Here is an 18519-nt window from a genome sequence, read left to right on the forward strand (position 1 = left end):
ATAAATTTGTCATTACAAATGACGACTAAATTTTACATATATATGACTATTAGTGGCTAATTTACATTATCTTATAATAGGAATGAAATTTACTCATATTTCTTTGGTCATTAATTGGTTTCAAACAATGACCAAAATTTTCATATATATGACTACTAGTAGCTAATTTATAGTATCTTATAACACTACTAACATTTTGGTCATATTTTCTTGGTCATTAATTGATTTTCTCAGGTGATCATGTAGTAGTGTATTTTGTTGTGTATTTGGTCATTAATTGTGACAATTAATGACTAAATAAATAACTAAATTAATGACCAAATTTATGACTAAATATACTACTAGACGATAAAATTGAGACACCCAATTAATGACTAAGAAAATACGACTTAAAGTTGGTTGCGCTATAAGATACTATAAATTAGCCACTACTGGTCACCGATTGAAAAATTGTCATTTATATGCAAATTTTAGTCATTTTTTAGTAACTAATTATCCATTTTGTACTAGTGGAGTTTCAATTTGAGATTAGGTCTATCAAGTGTAAATAGAATAGGGTTGCAAATTCTCTTAGAAGAAGTGTATAAGTAAATCACATAGCAACTATGATTTCATATGGGAGAAATTTACATGTTCAGATCTTGTAAGTGAGTTAGCAAGATGATAGCTACGAACAACTTAATCATATGTTACAACAACAGGATACAGGTGAATAGGATGTGGATTATCCTCTCACGACAGATGATTTATTCAAATTTAGGGATAGGATCTATGTTATAGACGACAATGATCTCAATAAGCTTATCTTGAGGTAATTTCGTGTCAATCCATATTCAAGTCACCCAAGATATTTAGAAGACGTTGAGAATGGTTAAGAAGTTTTACCATTGGTTTAATTTGAAGAAAGAGGTGAAAATTTTTTCACGAGATGCTTGGATTGTCAACATGTAAAATTAGAGTGTAAGCATCTAAGTGGTTTATTACAATTGAATCTGCTTCCAGAGTGGAAATGGGAGGTCATTTCCATGGAATTTATTACAAGTTTGGCAAGGACATCAAGAAGAAATGGTTTTATTATGGTTTTGGTTGACAGGTTGACTAAGGTAGCTCACTTCATTCTAGTGAAGTCTATAAATTCAACTAGCAAGGTAGCTTAGGTATTCATAAGGGAGATGGTGAGGTTGCATGGTATTCCTAGGAATATTATGTCACACATGTAAGAATTTACAGGGTAAGTTCTACAGAAAGAATACCAAAAGGACACCGCTCACAACCAGATCTCAAATCAATACACCAGTATTTTTGACGTGGTTAAAACCCTCAGAGTGCAAGGAGGGAAACAGTCCACGGCCTGTCCCAACGTGGGTACTACAGGCAATTTATTAATCAAAGAATGAAAATTTACATAAGCTTCTCTCATGCAGGGATTACCCGAACAATGACCCTCCATGCGCTTTAAATAGAACTCATGGACCAATCGGGTGTCAAGCCACGGATCAAGTGTCGGTAATACCGAGGTGAGAGTGAACCGTCGGATCACTACATATCGTGACCGTCGGATTGTAAGTTACAAAATGTACAACGGTAAAGAAACACACTTTACCTAACTCTACCCTAACTCTATGCTAGACCAAGTTGAACTTAACTATATCCTATGTGTCGGAATATCCTAACATCCCCCCTTAAGAACAACTTGGGATAGGATTGAAGGATTTACAAATATGACACAATAGGAGAAGGAAGGAGGCACTAGAGCCTATCCCCCCTTAGTGACAACTTCCTGAACTCCAAGCATATATCGAAGTTTAGTGAACTTCGCCTCTGTGAGAGCCTTTGTGAAGATGTTTGCAACCTGATCATCCGTTGGACAATATTGCACTTCAAGAACATGGTCATGAATGAGCTTTCTGATGAAGTGCATGTGTAGTTCAATGTGTTTGCTGCGCTGATGCTGGACTGGATCTTTGCATAGCTGAATGGCACTTTGATTATCACACCAAAGTGTGGTTGGATGCTGCTGCTCAAAGCCAAACTCTGATAGGATCTGACGAAGCCACAAGGCTTCCTTACTAGCTTCCACGGCACCACGATACTCTGCTTCTGCTGACGAAAGAGAAATGGCAGCCTGTTTCTTACAAGCCCATGTAATAGGTCCTGAACCAAGAGTGAAGACATAACTGGCAGTAGACTTCCGATCATCAAGGTCACCAGCCCAATCAGAATCAGTGAAACCAACTAACAGAGGAGCTGCTTTGGCACTGTAATGAATCCCAAACTGTACTCTACCTCGAACATAACGAAGTATTCTTTTAGCTGCTTTCCAATGACTTTCACGGGGGTTTTGCATAAAACGAGCAACAAGGCCAACAACAAAGGAAAGATCAGGACGAGTATGGGTTAAATACAAGAGTTTTCCGACAAGTTGACGGTATAAGGTAGCATCAACTTCAGGAGAAGTACAAGAGACTGAAAGTTTGACTCCAGACTGAAAGGGAGAAGGGGCTGGCTTACAGTCTTCCATGTGAAAATGACGAAGAATATCACAAGCATACTTGGACTGGGAAAGGAAAATACCTTCTTGGGATTGCAAGACTTGAAGACCGAGAAAATAGTGTAAGTGTCCTAAGTCTGTCATTTCAAATTTCTTTTTAAGGCTGGACTTCACATGGTTTATAAGGTTGGGATCACTACCAGTAAGAATAAGATCATCAACATAAAGAACAAGGATGATAAGAGAGTTGCCCACTTTCTTGGTGTAGACAGTATTGTCAGAATGACACCTAGAAAAGCCAGATTCTAAAAGAAAGCTATCCATTTTGGCATACCAAGCTCGAGGAGCTTGCTTGAGGCCATAAAGGGATTTCTTAAGTCGACAAACGAGGCTGGAGTCTGTTTGTATGAAGCCAATGGGTTGTTCCATATAGATTTCTTCCTGCAAGTCCCCATGCAAGAAGGCAGATTTAACATCCATTTGATGGACTTCCCATTTTAAAGAGGCAGCAAGGGAAAGAACAAGGCGGATAGAGTTCATTTTGGCAACTGGAGAGAAGGTTTCAGTGTAGTCAATGCCTTCAACCTGTGAAAAGCCCTTAGCAACTAGACGAGCTTTATGTTTATCAACTTTCCCATCTGGTCCATACTTGGTTCTGTAAACCCATTTGCATCTAACAAGTTTGCGTCCCTTTGGTAGAGGAACAAGATCCCATGTATCATTTGTCATCAATGAATGATATTCTTCATTCATAGCTGCTTCCCAATGTGGATGGCCTGAAGCTTCTGCAAAAGTGTCAGGATCATGATTTACTGGAGCTTGAGCCAGTAAAGAAGAGGCTCTTTCAAACTGAGAACGTGTACGTCGCTGATCTGTAGGATCACCGGCAAGATCACCTGCTGCATCCCGAGTAGCACGGACCCATCTTGGAAGTTGAGGATCCTGAGAAGGTGGGGGAGGATTATCATCCTCGCTTTCATCATCAGAAGAAGAAATGTTTTCAAAGATAGAAGAGATAGGAAGAGGTGGCACATCCGCCGGACTAGGCTCGCAGGCCGATTTATTTTCATCAAATTTTACATCTCTTCTAATGATAACATTTTTGGACTTAAATGGAATAAGTCTATAACCTTTTACATCTTCAGAATATCCAACAAAAGTACATTTCTCACTCTTAGGTTCTAAAGCTTTATGCTTTTCATCTGGAATATGGGCCCATGCTTCACTTCCAAACACACGAAAGTGACTTACATCTGGTTTAATGGAACTCCAAGCTTCTTCTGGAGTGATATTCTCTAGAACCTTAGTAGGAGTGCGATTGATTATATAATTTGCACAATTAATTGCTTCGGCCCAAAAACTAAGACTGAGTCCTTTAGATTGCAGCATACAATTAGCCATTTCCTTTAAGGTGCGATTTTTCCTTTCAGCTACACCATTTTGTTGTGGAGTGTATGGAACAGTATGTTGCATTTGAATTCCATTTTCGGTGCAAAAGTTGATGAATGTGTTTTTAACATATTCTCCACCATTATCAGTTCTTAGCTTAAGAATTTGATGTCCAGATTGTTTTTCAACAAATGCTTTGAAGGCCAAAAAAGTGTTAAATACTTCGCTCTTGAGTTTTAAGAAGTATACCCAAGTGCGTCTAGAGAAATCATCAATGAAAGTTAAGAAGTACTTGCAGCCAGAGAATGAAGCAACAGGAAGAGGACCACATAAATCACTGTGCACAAGCTGTAAAGGGGCTGAGGCGTGCCAAGAGGCACGTTTGTCAAAACTGTCCCGATGATGTTTTCCGAGTACACATCCGGAACAAACACCATCTTGCAAGATACCATAGGAAGACCTGTCACCATATTTTCTTTACATAGATGCTGAAGGGAGCGATAGTTTAAGTGACCAAACCGCTCATGCCAAAGTTTGCTCACTTCATCATTATGAGCAACAAATACTGAGGGAAGATGGGATGACCCAAAGTTGTGAAACTTATACAACCTTTTGGAATCATCAGCAAGACCAGTAGCTAGAATCTGTTTAGGATCTTTTAGATCCTTGATTACAACATCATGAGGTGAAAATTCAACAATTTTACCTTCACCTGAATGAGTTATCTGATAGACAGATAGAAGGTTGCAGGATAAGTTTGGAACACATAATACATCATTGAACTGACCATTGTCTAGATGAACAGTTCCAGTCCCTACAACATTAAGAGATCTATCATCACCAACATATATATTTTTGGTGTTACAATCATTTAAAGAAGAAAACATGGCTTGGTTTTTGGCCATGTGACAAGAGGCTCCAGAATCAATGAGCCACTCATGAGAATGAGAAGAAGAAGAAGATACATTTAATGCATAACCAGACTGAGATGATTGACGATGACATGCAGAAAGTGCCGTTCCGGAAGTTGAAGTTGAAGTAGGCTCCAGATGGATGTTATGTTTCTTCATTGCGGCTTCCAAGGCTTCCATCTTCTTAAAGCATTTAGATTCTAAGTGGCCATCTCGATTACAAAAGTTACAATGTCTATCAGTCTTCTTCCATTTGTTTTTATTGGTCTTATCATTTTGCTGAAATGATCTTTCATTTTGAGGCTGAGATGGTTTAGGACCATTCTTTTGAGGATATGACTTCTTAGGATTCTTTGAATTTGGTGCTGCTGGGCGGCTAACGCTTTTGTGGAAGAGTTTCCAAGATTAAGAAGACCAAGGTGTAAGAGTTTTTCTTGTTCTCTTATTAAGGAATCACAAAAGGAGTCAAAGGAAGGGGCCTTGTATTCTTGTCCTTGACAAATGAAAGCTTCCCTTGTAGAATGGAAAGTGGAAACAAATACAGAGTAGGCTGGTCCTAACTTAGTAAGGATGGAATAAATAAGGTTACCATCATCTTTCTTAACTTTAACACCTTCCAAGAGATATCTAAGGGTCTTGAATTTTGACAAGAAATCTTCAATGCAAGAAAAATTATTAGGATCCAAAGTAAGCAGCTCATTTTCAAGTTGATGGGATCTAATTTCATTTTTAATCCCAAAAACTTTAGCAAGTTTTTCTAATGCTTCATGAGGAGTCTCAAGTCCTGCAATGTGGAATCTAAGATCAGGAGAAATAGACATCCCTATCAAACCACGTGCTTGATCTTGTCTATTTTCCCATTTTGCCGCCTTGTCTTCATCTTTGGGTTTCTTCTCTTGGTTTGTGGCTATTCTGAAGAGACCTTTACTTCTAAGTAAATCTTCCATGTATTCTACCCATTGGAAGTAGTTAGTGCTGTCAAGAATGACTTGGCATGGACTTTCCATTTTTTTAAAAAACTGAAGCTGAAGATGCTGAAAGTAAGTGTACCAATGGATAGATCTCGAAAAAATAGGCGGTTTTAAAAAAAACGGCTCTGAAAAAGGCTTCCGGATGAAGAAGTTATGGCTTTTTGAAAAAAAACTTGTTGACATTGCCGGCAAAGTGCGCGAATGTGCGGGAATGAAAAAAAAAATCCGCCCCCACAAAATGGAGACTTGAACCCAAGACCTCTACTCTCTAAAAATAGCTTTGAACCAATTGATCTATACAAAAAATTTGAGAGAGAGAGAGAGAGAGAGGGGGGGGGGGGGCCTCGATTTGCGTGCTTGCCTTGAGAAAGCTCTTTTTCCCTACAAAACACAAAAAACAAAACCCAACACGAATATGCAAAGAAAAACGAACCTTACGGCTCGAAGTTAGCTTTAGCCAAAAAACTAGAAATTTTAAAAAAAATCTCAAAGTTAGCTTTATCCGAAAAACTAAATATTTTTCTCAATGTTTCTGATTTTCCGAGATCACACTAAGGTGCAGGGAAAAGAGCATACGCATGAGAAAAATCCTTCCTTTCTGTTTCTGATTTGCCCAGATCGCACAGAGTCGCAGGGCAAAGAGCATATGCAGAAATGAAAGGTATAGATCCGGTTAAAAAAAAGGCTAAATAAACTGAGACCGAAATAAGCAGAGAGAAATTAACAGTAAACTGCAAAAAAAACTGTATACCTCCCGATCTAAAAAATGACGCAGCTAGGGCTACCGGAAACCTTTTCGCATGAAACGAAAGGGGTTCCTCACTGGAACAGATGCTCTGAACGCAACAGAGCAGTCCTCTCGGTCCGAAAGCAGTCAGAAACAACAGATCTAGGAAACGATAGCCGCATGCAGTTCTACCGGCTTCAGATTTGGATCACCAACGGATGCGGCCCTCAAATAGCTCTGATACCATGTAAGAATTTACAGGGTAAGTTCTACAGAAAGAATACCAAAAGGACACCGCTCACAACCAGATCTCAAATCAATACACCAGTATTTTTGACGTGGTTAAAACCCTCAGAGTGCAAGGAGGGAAACAGTCCACGGCCTGTCCCAACGTGGGTACTACAGGCAATTTATTAATCAAAGAATGAAAATTTACATAAGCGTCTCTCATGCACGGATTACCCGAACAATGACCCTCCATGCGCTTTAAATAGAACTCATGGACCAATCGGGTGTCAAGCCACGGATCAAGTGTCGGTAATACCGAGGTGAGAGTGAACCGTCGGATCACTACATATCGTGACCGTCGGATTGTAAGTTACAAAATGTACAACGGTAAAGAAACACACTTTACCTAACTCTATGCTAGACCAAGTTGAACTTAACTATATCCTATGTGTCGGAATATCCTAACAACACAGAGATGCCAAGTTCACTTCCAAGTTTTGGAAAGAGTTATTTGTAGATTTAGGGACATAGTTGGATTTCAGTAAATCTTATCATTGGTAGAAAAATGGAAAGATAGAGAGTGTCAGCAAGATTCTGGAGGATATGTTGATAATCTATATTATGCATCAACATAGGAGGTTGGAAGAGTATCTTCCAATGCTAGAGTTTGCGTATAACAATGGGTATTAGGAATCTTTAAGGATGAGTCTATTTGAAGCACTCTATGGGCAGATTTGTAATACTCCTATCATCTGGAGTGATCTAGTGAACAAGGTATTGATTCAACCAGACATGCTATAACAGATTGAACACAAAATGCAACTTATCAAGAAGAATCTAAAGGTAGCACAGGATAGACAAAAGATTTATGAAAATCAACACACAGTTTTTAAAGAGTTTCTGGTTTGGAATAGGAGTACTTGCGCGTCAAGCCCAAGAAGGTATCCTTGAGGATTGGATCATGTCCCAATATGGCACCTAAGTATTCTGGGCCTTTCATTGCTCTTGAAAGGATTGGACCAGCTTCCTACCGACTTGCACTGCCTCCGATAGTGAAAGTACATGATGTTTTCCATGTGGCATTGCTTAAGAAGTATGTGAAATATGTTGATGATGTGATTAATTGGTCTATATTGCTGGTGGAGCTAGAAGGATAATTCTAGTTTGAACCTCATTGCATTTTGTAGTGAAAGGTTCTCAAGCTCCAAAATCTAGAAATCAGGCAAGTTAAAGTGTAGTGGAAGCACTTTGGCCCTGATGAAACTACATGAGAGATGACTTATCAGATGTGGTCTATGTATACTTCTCTATTTAGTGGTTGAGCGGATGTACTATGGTATATTTTTTGATATTGTGTTGTGATTATCTATATATATGCCTATGTATGTAAATACTGCATCAAGATGTTCATAAAGCTCCAATAAGCAGTATGGTGTTCATGGTATGCTGGTTATGTATTCATAAATATGATATGATGTAACTATTGTATTGAGTTACGTTATAAAACTCTATGGGAAGCATGTGTTTTCTTGGTTCATAAGTGTCATTGAACATTGAGGACAGTGTTCCCCCAAGGGGGAGGGGTTTGGAACAACCCTTGGTTCATTTCCTATGTAAATAAATAAAAATAAGACCAATGTCATGGGACACATATTCGAAGATAAATGTTGGGAAAAAGCATAGTGATGGGGCCACTTATGACTAATTTATGCCTATGGAAAATGAAAAAGGTATTTACAAAGGAAAAGTTCCATTAATTGATATTTATTTATGAAAATAATGGAAAATAGGAGAAAAGGGAGATGAAATGTCAAAGGATTTCATGCGGAAATGATGGAAAATTAAGGAAAAATGAAGAAAACATAGGCCTTAATGATAAAAAGGATTCTGAGGATCAATTCAAAACATTTGTCAATTGAATATTTTGTTAGTTTTAGCTTGGATATATCTCTCTATTCTCTCTCTCTCACATACTCGTGCACACTTAGAGAAAACTTGGAGCATTGTTGGAGAATGGTTAGAGCACTCTAGTTTTCATTGGATTGGGAGAAAGAAGGAAAAGAAAAGCAGGAAATCACAAGAGAACAAGTGGATCAACAACTACATATGGATTGATTACAGGTAACAGGTTGCATGTGTGATTTTACTTGTTTATTATGGATGCATGGTATATGCATGTTATTATTTGGTTACGGAATGTCCCTGGCATGTAGGATTGCCTAGATTGAGAATGTTTTTCCTAGCCTTTCCTTTTCCTAGATAGACATGGTGTTTGTGGGTTTTTCCACTTGTTGATTTTAATTGGTGCTTAGGTTACTTATGAGTGTGGGTTGAGTTACTAGTTCTTAGAGACATTGGTTGGAACATATGCTCTAGAGCTCTTGAAAAACTTGGGTTGACTTACTAGTCTTGGAGCCTTGGTTCGACAAATTCTCTTGAGCCCTTGCTGGGTTGAGTTACTAGGCTTAATGTTGGGTTGGAAAAATGCTCTGGACCGCTGGAAGGGTGTGGGTTGAGTTATTATATCCTAGAGCCGCGGTTGGGACAAACGCTCTCAAGCACTATATAACTTGGTGAGAGATCTATCTAGTTGGTGTTAGTGATGTCAAACTGTGAGGTGGAACCATTGGCTGAGGGTTGAGGTGGTTTGGCCTTTGGAAGCCCTAGTTTAGTTTTTCTTGGTGTATTCCATGATATCCCATATTCATGCTTCGAATATGGCACAAGGGTGATTGGTTGAAAGAGATATTTGGTTCAACCCAATCTATGGTCGGGTGGTACAGGGAAGTCCGTGACTTGGTTGGATTTTGCATATGTTAATAATATCTCCTTTCCTATTGTATTTTTAGGAGTAATATTACTTTTTATTATGTGGCTTTGATGGTTTTTCTATCATGGTTACTATTTTGGCTATAATTATGATTTCATAACAGGTTCCAGCTATGGTTGTTGATATGTTTTTCTTGTTGATGAATGGTTAAAGAATGCATGAGATAATAGATGTTATTGCATCTATTATGAGAGAGCATTAGACCTTCTTGGTGATTCTCAAATAAGTATCAGACCCCTATTTTTCAATATGCATTCATGACATGTAGATTACATGCCCATAATGAGATACGTGTTCAATATAGGATTAGAAGCGATATCGTGGAGCAGTAAGAAAAAACTATTTGTTTCCTTGTTATCAATTGAAGATGAGTATAGTGAACTAAGTAGTGCAACTTGGAAATAAATATGGCTTAGAAGTATTTTTGAAGAGGTTGGAGATAAACAAAAAGAGCATAAAGTGATCAAATGTGATAATCAAAGCGCCATCAAATTGGCAAAAAATACTATATATCATGCAAGGTGAAATCATATAGAAGCACAACATCATTTTCTAAGAGAAGAATCACAATCAAAATAAATTGACATAACATATTTTAATACAGATCAAAATATGGCTTACATATTCACCAAGCCTCTTGGAAAGGCTAAATTTGAAATTTTTAGAAGTTACAAGTTATGCAAAATCCAAATCATGTTGTATGCCTAGTTGAGACATATGTCAGTAGGCAAGGTAATATAGAGGTCATGTTTAAGGGGAGGTGTTAGAATAATCATGACTATTCTAAATAGGTGGTGAAAACCATTTCTAGAATATCAGTGTCTCCAGGTAGTCGGTGGAAGGTATGTGTCTCTAGGTAGTTGGTGAAATTTTGGTTGAGAGCGTTCTGCTATGTTTATAAATTAACAAATCTGGTAATGAAAAATACAAGCTTTCTTATTGTGCAATCTTTGATACAACTTCCTACAGTTCTCCTTAAATTTTCCTAAAGTAAATGAAAAAGAAATCTTGCCTGCACTTTGAATATCTAAAATCTTTGCCTAAATATATCTTGTTCATGTGGAATCTTAGACTTGTAAACTACCTTTCAAAGAATTTCTATTGTGGAGGTTAAATGATCAAAGTACCAACTAAAAATCTAATGCCAACTGAAGCATTTAGAAATTTGAATGAAAATCCTTCTAGGCTAAAAATTTCACACACACAACATCAAAAAACCTCATAGTGGCATATGACATATATAGTTTATAGTATGACATGCCACTCATGCATATAATGGGTACATCAAAAAAGTAACTTTTAAAAATGCAAACAAGTAGCCACCCCTAGATCACCCTTTGATGTATCTCTCTCATGTACATGAATGAGACTTTGTCTTGTCCAGTATATTTGAAGCCTACTCCCAAAAACAATATAATAAGAAAACTCCAATTTAGATATATATTTGATTAAAAAAAAAGATTTTGAACAATTTCAAAACTAGCACAACTATTTTAGTAAATTTGGTCGATATATCTCACAACTACATTAGAAAATGTGGTTCATATATGTTTATTCAAGTCATTTCGATACATGAATTGTTAAATAGAAGGTGGAAAATGCCATTGATCAACATATATAAATCAAATTTACAAATAAGGTTAAATCAAATTAACGAATATAGTTGCGCTTGTTGACTGTCGATGTGTGTGTAGTGGATTTATTGAATATGGTTGAAAATGGTTAAAAATGATTGATGTGGTTGACCATGCTTGAAAAGGGATTTTAACAAACCACCCCATCTCTTACCCAAATGGGATATTTACAACTAATAATCCGATTCCTCTTGTGTTGTTACAAGAATAGGATAATTTCCTTTTTTTTGTATTATCTATATATATAAATTATTAATATATGTGATATACTCTGTCATTATGCCTTGACTATCCCCACCATCACCACTAAATTTGACTATCACGATTAAAGATAGGACATCTCACTCCTCTAAATATTCGGTAAAATAATACCACTGATCCCCTCATCAATAGCCCACAATCATTTTGACAGCATTCATCACCCTTTCTAAAACCATCACAGGGTCTGTCAGAGTAGGCAATGTTAGTTTTTGTAACCTAATTACTGTTTTCGTTGACAGGCACATGATGTCAGGAGGCACACCCCTAACAGCCACATCATTTCGTCTCCGCTTATCCTGGCACTTCCATCCGCTCACCTCCTTTATACATATGGGATGAGGCCTCCGAGACACGTCATTCCAACTCTTTCATCCCGACTCTCCTATCCACTCCCCTTATTTAACCATCAGGGGTGGGTCCTTAGGGACACGTCATCCCAACCCCATCGATCCCAGCACTTTGCAACACCCTCCCCTTTGAACTCATGGGGTAATGGCCTACGGGATTAGTTGTCATGTGGTCTCCACTCTCACCAATAGGGATGCACTTTACGGGCCAGGCACCTCGTCATCCCTACTGCTCCTTTATGTTGCTAATCAAACCTGCTGGGGAATGGCCTATAGACCATGTGGCCAGTGGGACATGACGTCGGATAACTCTTGCTTCCAATTGCCCCATGATGCGGTGGTGCCACGACATCTTGTGTTGAATCATTGTGCATCCCGCTACAAGTTATTTTTTGAACTTGTAATATTTTTCATCGGGATGACCTATGGCGTAGGTTCCACTCCAAATCTGTGAGCCTAGCTGGCCCAATGCTCATTAATACTGGTCGTTTCTTTATGCCGCAACAGAAAATGTCTAGAATATTTCGTTTAGGTCACGCCACCCTGCTATCACCCAATCACGATAAGGAAAAATATTAATAGCCAATCCATGGTTTTCATGGCTAGGTTTTCCATCAGACTGATTTGATATTTTATCTGATTAATATATGAGATTAGCTTCCCCTCCTAACATCACAGTGATGCTGCTATGCGTGAAATTCACAGTTCGACATTGATTTCATTATAGTTTAACTACGATGAATATGAAAACGTCTAGATCTTATAATTATTAATTTTATATATTTTTTATTTATTTATTTTTTATTTAGTCAAAATATTCACATTATATTATATTATATATTTTACTGTATTCTGATGAAGAGTAACTCTGGACATAAAATATTTCATAACATGATGATCACCAATTTACCTCGAGTAAATTTTAATTAATTTTAAAAATAATATAATTTATAGTTTTATTTCATGTTTGAAATATAATTAAATATTATTTTCTTATTTTCTTTTTATTTTATAAGCTAATATAAATTATAATACATTAATGGTAATTTAGGCTCAAAAGTTTGAAAAAAATGTATAATAAATATTTATTTATTAAGTTTTTAAATTATTAATTTTAAATTAATCAAATTTAAATTTGTAAATTAATAAAAAATGATTATTAGCTTTAATTTAGTTGGGTGAAGTCTAAGTAATAAATAAAATGTCTTTTTAGTTGGAGTCAGGGAATATAATTTCTATCGAAGTTTTGTTCTTATTGTTTAAAATACACTTTTGAATGCATAAATCGATTCCACACCTTTGAAAGACCTAAGACACTTCATCTTTGGAAATTAAACTATTTGAACATATGATTTTTAAAAATTTGTATTGGGTTTTGAATAAAATTGACAAAAAAATGCTAAAGAACTATTAAGTCTATTAATTAGACTACATGAACTTAATTTATAATATTGATAAACAATACGTTTAATTATTGACCCATATATAAATTATAGTGTTTAATTGTTTGTTTTTTATTTATAATTTTTTGAATTTCACTTATAATTAGAGATGGACATTTTCATATATATTATCTACTATTTACGATATGAGAGTGTTTAATGGGTCTCTCGTATACAATGGATTTGTATTTGCATTTATTAAATCACATATATATAGAGTTATATTTTATATTAATTATTTCAATGAACCACACATAATATGTGTAATAAATTTATGGAGTAGTCTTAACTGCAACTTTTGGGAGTTTCTCGAGGATTTTTCATTGGAGTTCGAAAAAAATAAATGTGGCAAAATGTTGATTTTTGTTGTTTAAACTAAATTTTTGACTACATGTATGGATTCACCACCATCAAAAACCACTGGGACAATTGTGAAGAGTTCACTTGTCAAACTTGTGATTCCAATGAATCTATGCTGAATTCTAGACAATTTAGATAAGAAAATAAACTAGAGAACTTGCCAAAAAGTCGCACTTAAAACTACTTTATAAATTTACTGCTACGCTGAAGTTTGATGATCAAACTTAATTACCTTACATTAATATTAGTTATTTTTTATTAATCTTAATTGAATTTAAATATATTATTAGACTATGTTAAATTAATGATTATATATAAATATCATGTGATTTTATAAGTTACTAAACCATTCATTCTTAGTCACTTCATGGATTTGATTATGTTAAAGTGGTTTTTGAGAAAAGTATTATCTCCCATGGTTCGGTTATAGGAAATGATTTTGTACTTTATATTTATCCAATTTATTTATTTATTTTCATTAACTTTTCTTTTTTCAATAAAGATGAAGGATCATCAAGTGTCATTATTTGGCATTCATTTATATTTTGCATTTGATATTTATACACATTTTAATTTGAATATTAATTATAACATATCAAGTCGATATATATATATATATATATATATATATATATATATATATATATATATATATATATATATATATATATATATATATATATATATATATATATATATATATTTTCCAGACATTTAAAAAATGTTGACGTAAAATCTTACATTACACCTACACATCTCCTTTATATTGAGTTGTAGAATGTCTCTCTACACAATTATTAATACTATATTAATATTAATACTAAAAAACATAATAATATGAATATGAATATTAACATTAACATTAATAGCAATATTCTTATTATTATTATTAATACTTACCTTAATATTACTAATAATATTAATATTAATACTTATTATATTTATCAATATTAAAAATTCATGTTTTTCTTAATGAAAAGAACATAATTTTCTAATATTCAAAAGAAGAGATTACTATTAATTCTAAGTATATATTTATCAGTATAACAAAATCATAATTTTTCTTATATTAATTCTATGAAGGCTTTAAATAGAATATTTAATGCAATTAAAGTCTTAATTACGAGAATATAATTGAATATTAAATATAATATCGGTGAATATTAATATTATTAATAATATAAAGAGAAGTAGAAGTGGGAGGGGTTATCTTGTGCTCCAATGAATAAATACAAATCCAATATAGCCAATATGTACTAGGCTTGGCAAAAACTACAAATAATCAAGAAAAAATTTTAGTCTTGTTTTTTTGTAAACTTGGTAGTACTTTCGCTATTTATATTAACTGGCCAAAATCAGGTTTTTCCATTTGTTCCAAGTGGCCTCAACCTGCCCGTAGGAGACTAGGTTGGCCACCTGTCAGCGTTAAAAATTGTCCAGAATTTGTATAAGTCTTTCTCTATCAACGGAACAACATTATCTATATTAACTATACTGCAATTCAACTTTGAAAAGTAAAATCTATTTGTAATGGAATAGAAACAAAATTTATCTAGATCACTGTTTTACTCCTCGTCCGAGGATATCACGGGGGCTAGGGCTTTGCAACTGGAACCCAGCATCTCGGTTCTCTTCATATCGTGCAAAGTTTGTTCGATCCTTCCCAGTGCCAGGTTGTTTCGATAAGTTTGGCCACAGACTACCACTATCTCCCTGAGTATCTCTGCTCTGATGGGATCTTTCTCTTTGGTGTCCTCTTATGCCTCTGAGCCTTTGCTTGATGCCTGTTCTTTGTTGAGAGTCATGGCCCGAGCCACAACATTAATCATGACCCAATATTGCTAGATTGTTTGTCTGAAGAGTGTGTGTCATCCACGGGAGTTGCCTGGGTCATGAACCATGTCCTCCCATTCTTACATGGGAATGTCTTGGTTTTTAATATTGTCATTTAATTCTCTCTCCCAACGAGCTATTTTGGCTTTGACCTCAGGTGGGTTCCCTCCCATGTACGCGTCAATGAGGGTCTTCATGTGCTCACATCTTGTCTTTCTCCCTCTCTTACTTTGTTCTCTATTGGAGCTTCTCACCCCCTCAACATTCTTTTTACTTGTATCTCTCTTGCTCTTCTTGGTCACTTATTTTCCATCTCTTCCATTCTGTCTTTGTCGTTGTTGTTGTTGGCTTCTCCCCATTTGCTTGCCTTCACACTGTATTGGACACAGATTTTGGTGAAACCTAGAATATAACCATGAAAAGTATCAGTACTCTATTGGTATGACACCCAATCAATTTTACAATTAACTGAGCAATGTTTGGTATCTCACTCAAGACCAGATGACTTGAGATTTCTTAGAGTTCCCTTCAACTTTTCCCCTTTCATCTCATGGTTTTGCTCTTTGCTAACCCTCACATCTTCTATTCACTAGTTAGTCTCACTCCATCAGCCATCGTCCAGATGGTTCGACAAAGACATCCTCACGGGGATGCCACTAAGGGAGTGTGTATTGCTATTCTGGGCACCGCGGGGAAGCTTAACCATAGAGAACCTATCAGGGGAGCTAGACATAAGGACCATGTCTTGCGCTACACCAGATAATTTCCTTCCCTTCTCACGCTTCTCTATCTTCTTTTTTCTAATTGAATCTTTGTTTTTCCTCTCATTTTTGCACAAGGAATTCCAAGTAGGGTTCTCAGGGGCCACGATATCTCATGTCTCATCTCCTGAGGTCTCCGTGGTGGATTCCTCTCTAGTCCAGGTGCTTACAACATCTCCTCTGAGCCTCAGGCGCCACCTGGCCGGAGCAAGATACATCAGACCAACTTCCTTACCAGGTTCGCTCTTCTCTCCTCGTCTTGCTCCTTTCTCTCTATACCCCTTCTTCAAGGCCAGGTTTTTAATTCTTTCTTCTCTCTTTATTATATCTACATTCTCAACCCAGTCAGGGTTCCAAGAGTTCTTGGTTTCAGCTCTTACCCAGGCTATGTCGTTGTTCCTCTACAACCTTTATCTGCTTTCGCTCTCGTTCTCACCTTCTGTATGCAACTACTAATTCACTCTCTGCCCATATGTTTTATCCCCCTTCCCCCTTTTTCCTTCCATGTATCTACCACCTGTCCTTCGCATTTACTCACTGCCCTTATCCCTAAGCCATCCCCTTGGGATGATGACCCTCCATTCCTTCCCGTTGTGGCTCTCATTAACTCACGCATGCCTCTGGCTATTCTTGCTGTGAGTCCTCCTTCATTGTCTTCCCACTTGTTGGCATCATTCTGCCCACTCTCTCGCTACCCCACTACCTTCCTCACTGTCTTCCCTTCTTGGCTCCACCTGACATCTCTGGGGGCTTGCTCCTTCCCTACCGTATCCCTCCACATGCCCTTCCCACTGTCCTCTCCCTCCACTTCCCAAATTTATTCCTGTCCTTGCACTCGTGTGTATGGTGTCTCGCATCTCCTTGTCCCATATCTGCTGGCCCACGTCCTTTGTGTTGCTACACCCTGATCGGGGGAAAATTTTTATTCTTGATGGAAGGGTATAACTCTACAAATAATCAAGCAAAATTTTTAGTCTTGTTGGAAGGGTAGATATTTAAGGAGTATGAAATTTATTAGTTTATGGAGATTCTTTGATTTTCATCTGGTAAGTGAAAAAACTTCAAGAAAATACAAAGCAAGCTCCTTCCTCCATCTTACAGAAAATAAATCTTCAAGTAAAAAAAATTGAGAGAGTTGAGTTCTTCCATTCTAAGAGACATATGAACATAGAAGCCAATGTGGTGGCTAAGATGGGCGCATCCCCTAGAATAATAAAACTTGGTCCAATAAAAATTGAATGGGATATACAAATCATTAACATGAAAATTCAAATCATATATTAGAGTAAAAAAAATTCATATCCCTAAATTGTGATAAGGGTGTCAATAAATGTTTGTCGGAATGATGGTTTTCTACCTTCCATAATCTTCACTTTCTGGTTCCTTATGCCCTTCATCTCTTCAACGAGATCCAAGTTAGAGAACACACCTAGATTTCCCATGTGCTTTCATGCATCTGAGGAGACAAATGGATGTATGCCTAATTCATCATTAGATATGAAAGGATATGAAGGGTGCTTAATTTTAATTTTGAGGAAAAGCTTACAAGCTTGAGGTACATATTTGTAAGAGAAAAGGTAGGAATGTGTAGTGAATTAAATTCAAAATTCAAAATTCAAACATTTGTCATGTGCCTATGTAGACTAGTTAATGACATCGAATTTGGAGATCGCATCAAAGAACTCAAAGTAGCGCTTGGGTTATAGGATGTGTTCAATCATAAATATGTTGTTACCACCCTATGTTGGATATATCAAGTTGCATGCAAGAAAAGTATATTGTGGAATTGGTTTTGTCATGGCTCAATCACCCGTATTTGAGAAGGAAGGATTTGCAAAATGTTTGGGTTATCTCATGACTTCCACAAATCTATAGAGTGATGTCTGTCAAATTTGGAAGCTCTGAGAGGGACTGTGGCTGTTGAATTCAGTCTGCCTTTGATTGAGGGTGTCAAGTTGATGGCTCCTACGAATGCAGGTGAAGAGAAACAGCAAAATGAAGGTGATATGGTAGAATACTTCTAGGTAGTTGTTCCCTGCATCTAATGTAGCCGAAAGATAAAAAAGAAGAATCCAACCATAAATCTGGGTTAATTGGTGCAAGCTAGTTTAATTTTTTTTCTGTTAAACTGTGTAATGCAAGTATGTAGCTATATTAGGAGTGTTTTGGAAGATATATAGACTATGTCAAATTAATAGAGTGAAAGAGAAAGAGGCTAAGAAAAAATATAGTCTCTTTCTGTTTACAGTTGAATTTAGTAGTTAAAAATTGTACTAAAAATAAAAACAATTCCAACCTTAAAACTAGACTAGAATTAATATATATATATATATA

The sequence above is a fragment of the Pinus tabuliformis genome, chromosome 3_1 (assembly GCF_031772625.1).
Source record: "Pinus tabuliformis cultivar Carrire ecotype Pingquan chromosome 3_1, CPIR1, whole genome shotgun sequence".
NCBI lineage: Eukaryota > Viridiplantae > Streptophyta > Pinopsida > Pinales > Pinaceae > Pinus > Pinus tabuliformis.